Source organism: Monodon monoceros, unplaced genomic scaffold (assembly GCF_005190385.1).
Source record: "Monodon monoceros isolate NGI ecotype Baffin Bay Population unplaced genomic scaffold, NGI_Narwhal_1 Super_Scaffold_9, whole genome shotgun sequence".
Taxonomy (NCBI): Eukaryota; Metazoa; Chordata; class Mammalia; order Artiodactyla; family Monodontidae; genus Monodon; species Monodon monoceros.
This window is the reverse complement of record NW_021703786.1, coordinates 10050567-10059803: the sequence shown is the minus strand read 5'-3', so window position 1 is coordinate 10059803 and position 9237 is coordinate 10050567.

Sequence of the window (9237 nt, the reverse complement as noted above, 5' to 3'; positions counted from 1 at the left end):
AAACTAAAAATAAATAAATAAATATTTTAAAATAAATAAATAAAACAAATTGTATTCCTAAATTTCTTCATCAAAGCACATAGCAACAAGATTCGGGCTTGGCAATTCCCAAAGCAGGTGTTTCCAGTTACCTGCCACAGGAAAATCTTAATAATTCTTCCACTGCACCGCATAACTTCCTTGTCAACTTGTCTGGATGAATTAATTGAAAAACATTCCTTTAATAAGTAACAAAACAAATTGACCTTTTGTGCAGTGTTATGAGAATAGCTAATTATAGAGCAATAGCCTTCACCTAATATTTATAGTTCCTGAACCCATCAGTCTCTCCCTTGCTCCCAGCTGATTTCACTCCTACTTCGCTGAGAAGATATAGGCCAATGGGCAGTAAATTCCTCAGCATCCTACCTCCTCACAAATCTACAAACTTATCTGCAACCCTGTCAATCTCTGCCTTTTCCTTATCTCCTCAGTGGTGAAGTTATCTCTGTTCTAAGGTGATTTTCTCCATTTATTTACTAAATCAATGGTTCTCAGATGTGATCCCAGGACTGGAAGCATCAGCAGTACCTGGAAACTTATAGAAATGTAAATTCTTGTGCCCCATTCCGGAAGTACTGAAGCAGAAACTCTGGGAGTAGTTCCCAGGAACCTGTTTTAACAAGCCCACAAGGTAATTCTGATGCACACTGAAGTTTGAGAACCACTGCTCTAAATTCTTACTATTCAAAGTGGAGCCCATGACTGGCAGCATTGGCATCACCTGGGAACTTGTTAGAAATGTAGGCTTAATCCCACAGGTGACTCCAATATCCCCAGGATATTAAAGTTTGAGAAACTGCTCTAGATAGCATTCTCTTCTCAGGGACCATCCACATTCCCCATCTCCCTTTCACTTTTTACTCTCTTTTGGATCTTTCCTGTCGGCATTTTAAAATTACCTTTCTCTTCTTTTTTTTTCCGGGCCATACCATGTGACTTATGGGATTTTAGATCCCTGACCAGGGATCGAACCTGGGTCCACCACAGTGAAAGCACGTAGTCCTCACCACTGGACTGCCAGGGAAGTTCCCTGTCTCTTCATTATTTAAAAACAAATTATTGGGGAGTTCCCTGGTGGCCTAGTAGTTAGGATTCCCAGCTTTCACTGCCGTGGCCCAGGTTAAATCCCTGGTAGGGGAACTGAGATCCTGGAAGCTGAGTGGCTTGGCAGAAAAAAGCTAACAAATTATTCCCTTGACCCTTCAGCTCCTTCTCTTTCCCCTTCCATTCACAGACAAGCTTCTTGAATGACTTGCCTACACTATAATCAGGGTCTCTTGGTCATCACCTCTCACTCACTCAATCCATATCATCCAAACTTCGGCCTTTACCACTCTACTGGAACTTTTGGGGCAAAAGTAACAAGTAACCCCTTTAGGGATAAATCTAGTGAATGGTTTTTAGTCATAAACTTACTTGACCTCTCTATAGCATTTGACACTACTGACCATGTTTGCCTTCTTAACATTCTTCTCCTTTGGCTTTTTTTAAAAAAATAAATTTATTTATTTTTGTTTTTGGCTGCGTTTAGTCTTCGTTGCTCCGTGCTGGCTGTCTCTACTTGCAGTGAGCGGGGGCTACTCTTCGCTGCGGTGTGGGGGCTTCTCATTGTGGTGGCTTCTCTTGTTGTGGAGCACGGGCCCTAGGTGCACGGCCTTCAGTCGTTGTGGCACACGGGCTCAGTAGTTGTGGCTCGTGGGCTCTAGAGCGCAGGCTCAGTAGTTGTGGCGCACGGGCTTCGTTGCTCCGTGGCATGTGGGATCTACCCGGAACAGGGCTCGAACCCGTGTCCCCTGCATTGGCAGGCAGATTCTTAACCACTGTGCCACCAGGGAAGTCCCCAACATTATTCATCTTATATCTTGTAACATTATTTTTGAGATGTATCCATACTGACAGAGCATAACAGTTAGTGATGCTTCTGGATGAGAATAGTATAAAATCCAACCAAGGGTGACTTAAAGAAGGATTTTTTCCCTCACATAACAAATACTCTAGAGGTAAACAGCTGTTGGTATTTTTTCCATGGCTCAGTAATGTAAGGACCAGAATCTCTATATTTCTCTTGGCATTTCCTTCATGATTGTATGCTGAGGGAAAAGCCAGTGCCAGCTACATTTGTCTTCAGAATCCCCCAACAAACTTCCATTTATATTTCATTGATCTTTATTATCTCAAGACCCAGGTGCAGTAGAGTTTAGGAAAGGGAGTGTTGAACCTTTAAATCCTCAACAGAGGAGACAGCAAATGGAGAAAGGAGTTATGAATGGTTGGTAGGTCAGTCAAATAATGTCTGACAAACTATTCCTAAAAGAACATTCCTTCCAACTGCTATCACAGTCACATGAATACACCACATATTCTTATCTATTCCTTTTTTTTTTTTTTTTTTTTTTGCCATGACACTGGGCATGTTGGATCTTACTTCCCTGACTAGGGCTCAAACCCATGCCCCTTGTAGTGGAAGCACAGACTCTTAACCACTGGACTACCATGGAAGTCCCTCTATTCCATTTTTCAAAAAATATTTTATTTATTTGGTTGCACTGGGTCTTAGTTGCAGCATGCGGGCCCCTTAGTTGCAGCTCTCTGGCTCCTTCATTGTGGCATGCAAACCCTTAGCTGCCGCACGCATGTGGGATCTACTTCCCTGACCAGGGATGGAACCCAGACCCCCTGCATTGGGAGTGCAGAGTCTTAACCACTACACCACCAGGGAAGTCCCTATTCCATTTTTGATGGACGTTTTTGATTTTCGCTATTGCAAAAAATGGTGCAATGAACATCCTTGCATATGTCTTCTTGTAAGTTTGTAAAATCTTTATCACCTTCATTACACACAAAAACTGGCTCTATTGAATTATATATTTTTGCATACCAAGGATTTTGAAACAAGAAAGTTGAATATTTAACTTTTTTTTTCCTCTAATATCACTTTCCTGAGATGTAAACTCAAAGTGAGTTCATGAGTTTGTGAATGAAGGAAGGGTCTTGAGGCAATAGGAATTTCTGGGAGTAGAAAACCAGTAAACATAAGAACAATTTTCTGCTACACATAAATCAATAAATAAAGTGTCAGTGTATGAAAACTATAATTTGAGTTAGTACATAAGCAAAAACTAGGACATATCAGAAAGAAACACAAAGAAGCAGAAATCTCAGAACAAACTACATGGGATGAAAGCAGCACTGAAATACAGAAGAATGTGGGACGGTTCAGAGCCCAAACAAACAAGACCAACCATACTAGTTACGGGCCATCCCCACTTCCCTATCGAGGAGGAAAAGAAGATTTCTGTTTTTGTTAATGAAAATTCTTTATGTCGCAGTGAAGAAAAATTCAAGGCAAACTGGTTTCATTAAAAGGGAAACTAAAGAGACCGTTGATAGATCCAGGTGTAGTCATGACATTATGCAAAGTTCAAATAATGTCACCAGACCTAGCTCCCAAATCTTCTTCCTGTGAGTGTTAAACTTCATTTTCAGACTGGTTCCCAACCTCGTAGCAGAATGGCTGCAGCAGTTCCAACTTCACACTAGATCCTAAGGTGAGAGCCTCTTCTAGTGGCTCCATTATTAAGGAGAAGCTTTTCTCTACCAGAAGCCCCAGCAAATGTCTCCTCATATCTCACTGGCTTCTGATCAGGCTCTGAGTTCATTAATGAACCCATCACTAAGGCCATAGAGATGTTGACTGGCCTAACCCAATCTGGGCTCTCTCTTAGAGCTGGGTTTGGGACCAGTGCTACCTAATGACATAGCTTGAGAGTGGGGGAGGGAGAAGAAAATCACTGCATCATTTTACCAAAGGAGAGGCGGATGGGTGCTGAACGGGAAAAAACAAAATATCTACTATAAGAGTATTAGAACATATTTTATTTCATTTTTAGTTTACTACATGTAAGTAAGCAGAATAAACTATATTATTCTCATTACAAAGCTAGTCTCAGTCATTTTCTATGAATTCTTTGACCTTTTCACCTCACTTTTCATGAAAGCCCTTCCAAGAATAATTACAAAATAGAAGCTCTTTCCACCAGTCACCACTTAAATGATTTACCTGATTAATCAGCACTCTCTTTTGCCTCTAAAAAAGATGCGTGTCCAGATGCCCACTGCACGCTGAAACTTTGGGGCTCGACTTTGATTCGCTGATACATCCAGACACTATTGCTCTCACCTGTTGAGTCAATATTGGTTCACAAACCTGTTTGTTCCAGTTGTTCTTGTTTAATTACATATTTAATTAAATGTTACATAACATGATGAAATATGAGTGGAAGAAAAATAAAGTTCTCTCTATGAAAATTAAATGGAATTCTTTAGAAAGATTTAATAAAGGCAAATCAATTAAAAAAAACTGCTGTGAATCAGGTATGGGTGAGAGAGACTACTGTAAACGGTGGATGGTGAGTTGGGTAAGTCATAAAACCCAGCAGGATTCTGTACTGAGAGCACTCTGATCAGTTTTTTAAGTTTTTGTTCCACTTATAAGAAATCAAAATTGAAAGTCATAGGTGATACACTATTCATGTGGTTTATGGGAGAAGAAGGGATGCTGAACTCCGAACAGTGGACTCATTCAAAGTAAAGGTCTTGGCCTTACATCAAAAGATTGGCAAATGAATACACATGAATGTAAGTTAAAATGTTTAAAGTACGTATGTATATGTGTGGTGAAAGCTGTAAATTAAGCAGAGAGGTCAATGAGCAAGATAATTGGAATTGAATTTGGTAATCAGTAGGTAAGAAGTAGATGGTTCACGAAGATAAGTAGGATGGAGGGCAGATTATAGGAGATTAAGGTGAAAAATAAAACTACTGAGAAATTTTAATCAAGAAGCTTAATAGAAATAATTAATAACAATGATAAGAGCTAACATTTATTGAGTGCTTATTGTATGCAGGTACTATCCTAGACATTTCCCATGCATTATCAATTTTTTTTACAACAGTTTAGGCGATAGTAGTAAGTAACTTGCGCCCACTTAAACAGCGAAAAAGTGAAATCAATTTTTCTGGTAAAGCACACGCTGAAGGGAAAAAACTCAGGATTTTTCAGATGAGAGGATATCCCAGGAAAAAAAATAAAAGGATTAAATCAAAAGCAAATTATAAGTAAAGTCCCCTGCATACGAACAAATTCTGTTCTGAGAACATGTTCGTAAATCCAATTTGTTTGTAATTCCAACAAAGTTAGCCTAGGTACCCAACTAACACAACTAGTTATATAGTACTGTACTATAATAGGTATATAATACTTTTCACACAAATAATACATAAAAAACAAACAAACACAAAAAATAAAGAAAACATTTTAAACCTTATAGTCCAGTACCTTGAAAAGTACAGTAGTACAGCACAACAGCTGGCCTACAGGGGCTGGCATCAAGTGAACAGGCAAGAAGAGTTACTGGAGGAGGGAGAGGAGGTGGGAGATGGTCGAGCTGAAGGGTGGTCAGCAATAGGAGATGGAGGGCAAGCTGCAGTTTCACTCACACCTGACGGTGATGGCACAGGTTCTGGTTCCTTGTTGGATTCAATTCTATCTACCCTCTTGAAAAAACCATCCAGTGATATCTGGGTAGTAGCTCTTTTATTCTCGTCATAGGACACAGTACCACTGGATTGCATTCTGAACGGCTGCTGCAACCTTCATGTACCATTCTATGTTCGGGTCCTGTGCTTCAAAAACTAACAGTGCTTCCTCAAATAAAGAAAATCCCTTGCCATTTCCTGCATCGTGAATCTCTTCGGTTCTTCAGTTACTTCTTCTTCTTGTCTCTCTTCATCCTTTCTCTAGGCCTCCAATTCCATCAGGTCTTCGTTAGTAAGCTCCTTGTGTTGCACAGCAAGGAGTTCAATGAAGTCATCCTCTTGTAAATCTAGCTTGAAATAAAGACACTGTGCTACTGTACTCTATTCAGTACTGTACAGTAAAGTACACAAAAGCACAACCTCTTGTAGAGGATACATGCACGTGACAATGTATGCCAGACACGTGAACTAACTTACGTGACTGGACATGACAATGCATGTTCACATATTTGAAAGTTTGCAACTTGAATGTTTGTATGTAAGGGATTTACTGTGTTCTTGCTACTTGGCTAACATTCGTTTAAAAATACAAGCTTCCTTTCTCAAAAATAGGTAATTTAATAGTTTACCTTTATACCACCTCTCACAGGTCAGAATGGCCGTCATTAAAAAGTCTACAAATAACAAATGCTGGAGAGGGTGTGGAAAAAAGGGAATCCTCCTACACTTTCGGTGGGAATGTAAATTGGTGCAGCCACTATGGAGGTTCCTAAAAAAACTAAAAATAGAGTTGCCATATTCTCGTGCAATCCCACTTCTGAGCACATATCTGGAGAAAACTATAATTTGAAAAGATACATGCACCCCCGTGTTCATTGCAGCATTATTTACAGTAACCAAGACATGGAAGCAACCTAAATGTCCACTGACAGATGAATGGATAAAGAAGATGTGGTACATACATACAATGGAATACTACTCAGCCATAAAAATAATGAAATAATGCCATTTGTAGCAACATGGATGGACCTAGAGATTATTATACTAAGTGAAGTAAGCCAGACAGAGAAAGAAAAATACCATATGATATCACTTACATGTGGAATCTAAAACATGCCACGAGGGACTTCCCTGGTGCCTCCCTTGCAATGCAGGGGACACGAGTTCAATCCCTGGTCAGGGAACTAAGATCCCACATGCTGCAGGCAACTAAGCCCACGCACTACAACGAATATCCTGCGTGTCACAACTAAGACCCAACTCAGCCAAATAAATAAATAAATATTTTTAAAAATGACACAGATGAACTTATCTACAAAACAGAAACAGACTCACAGGCATAGAGAACAGACTTGTGGTTGCCAAAGGGGAGGGGAAGTAGAGGAGGGATGGATTGGGAGTTGGGGATTAGCAGATGTTAACTGTTATATATAGAATGGATAAACATTCTACTGTATAGCCCAGAGAACTATATTCAATATCCCATGATAAACCATAATGGAAAAGAATATGAGAAAGAATGTATATATATGCATAACTGAATCACTTTGCTGTACAGTAGAAATTAATACAACACTGTATTAATTTCAATAAAATAAATTTTCAATAAATTTTAAAAAATAGTTTACCTTTAAAAATCAGTTCTGAAGTCCCTTCTAAGTTCACTCAAGTCCCACAGACTGGATGGAAGAAGAAAATGTGAAAAAAAAAATGCTATGCCTTACAGTTCTGCTCAGCACAGAGGAGGCAGAGAGTATTCTAAAATAGTTTGCTCCTGGGACTTCCCTGGTGGCGCAGTGGTTAAGAATCCGCCTGCCAATGCAGGGGACAGGGTTTGATCCCTGGTCTGGGAAGATCCCACCCGCCGCAGGGCAACTAAGCCCGTGCACCACAACTACTGAGCCTGCGAGCCACAGCTACTGAGCTCATGAGCCTAGAGCCTGTGCTCCACAACAAGAGAAGCCACCGCAATGAGAAGCCCGCACACTGCAACCAAGAGTAGCCCCCACTCGACACAACCAGGGAAAACCCGCAGAAGACCCAATGCAGCCAAAAATAAATAAATAAAAATAAAATAAAATAAAATAATTTGCTCCTACCCTAGCTTAGAAACCAAAATCATGATATTAGCTCCCAAAAATAAATGCAGTGCTTAAATTTTACTAGTTTCTGTCTTAAAGGTGGTCTTCTCTGATTTTGTCTCTAATTCTGAAGGGTGCACAATTTGGAGCTTGAAACCTCCCCAGAAGCATAGTAAGCAGTACTGCTGAGTAAAACTGATAGTACACAGTACTTCAAGGGAAAAAAAATCCTGCTTTTTCCAAATTATTTAAAGAAATAACTTTTGTTAAACTTTTCAAAAAATGAGAAAAATGGTACTTTTCATCAAGGAAAAGCAATAATAAATTCAAGAGTAGGTTAGATCTCTTTAGAAAAAAACGGCCAAATGTGTAAGTAGAGCTATCTAAAGAGAAAAGGTGGGCTTCCCTGGTGGCGCAGTGGTTGAGAGTCTGCCTGCCTATGCAGCGGACACAGGTTCGTGCTCCGGTCCGGGAAGATCCCACATGCCACGGAGCGGCTGGGCCCGTGAGCCGTGGCCGCTGAGCCTGCGTGTCCGGAGCCTGTGTTCCGCACGGGGAGAGGCCACAACAGTGAGAGGCCCGCGTACCGCAGAAATAAATACATAAATAAATAAATAAAAATAAAGAGAAAAGGTATGAATGCTCTGTCCACACTAATGTCTGCAAAACTGCTTATCTGCAGAAACCACGACAGATTGAATTTCCATGGCTAATTAAGAACACATACAGGTTTGACACCTCTGGGACTCTGGCAGCAGTGATTCTAATTTTGTGTCTCCTACCAATTTGCCTTTGCACACGTTGAATGTGACAGTGGTAGCCAGATTAGACTGACTATTTTGTTAAATATTGAGTTGCAAAAACAACAGTATCAGAGTAAAGGCAAGATTATAGAATTTAACCTCTTGAGACACTATCTCATAATTCCAAATACACAGGGTGGCTCTAATAGATGAGGAATGGACTATTACTTAATAGATATTACTGATATTTACTAGCCATAGGAAGAAAAAATACCAAATTAATTAGTGTTTTTTATTTCTTCTAAGGTTAATTCGTTTTTTTAATTTTAATTTTTACTTATTTTTGGCTGCGTTGAGTCTTCGTTGCTGTGTGCAGGCTTTTTCTAGTTGTGGTGAGCAGGGGTTACTCTTCGTTGCAGTGCTCGGGTTTCTCATTATGGTGGCTTCTCTTGTTGCGGAGCACGGGCTCTAGGCGCGTGGGCTTCAGTAGTTGCAGCACACGGCTCAGTTGTGGCTCATGGGCTTAGTTGCTCCGTGGCATGTGGGATCTTCCCGGACCAGGGATCGAATCCATGTCCCCTGAATTGGCAGGTGATTCTTAACCACTGTGCTACCAGGGAAGTCCCCATAAGATTAATTCTTACAGTATATGTTTGAAGATTTTGAACTCAATAATTAAAAGCAAGATATATGACTCCCAAATCAACAAATTAGTGAAAAAGAATAGTTAACACTGAAATAGATCCAAGGGCATATTAAAACTTAATAATGGGAGTGTCACTAACCAATAGATAAAAAAATGGGTCATTTCACAAAAGACATTGGGAAACATA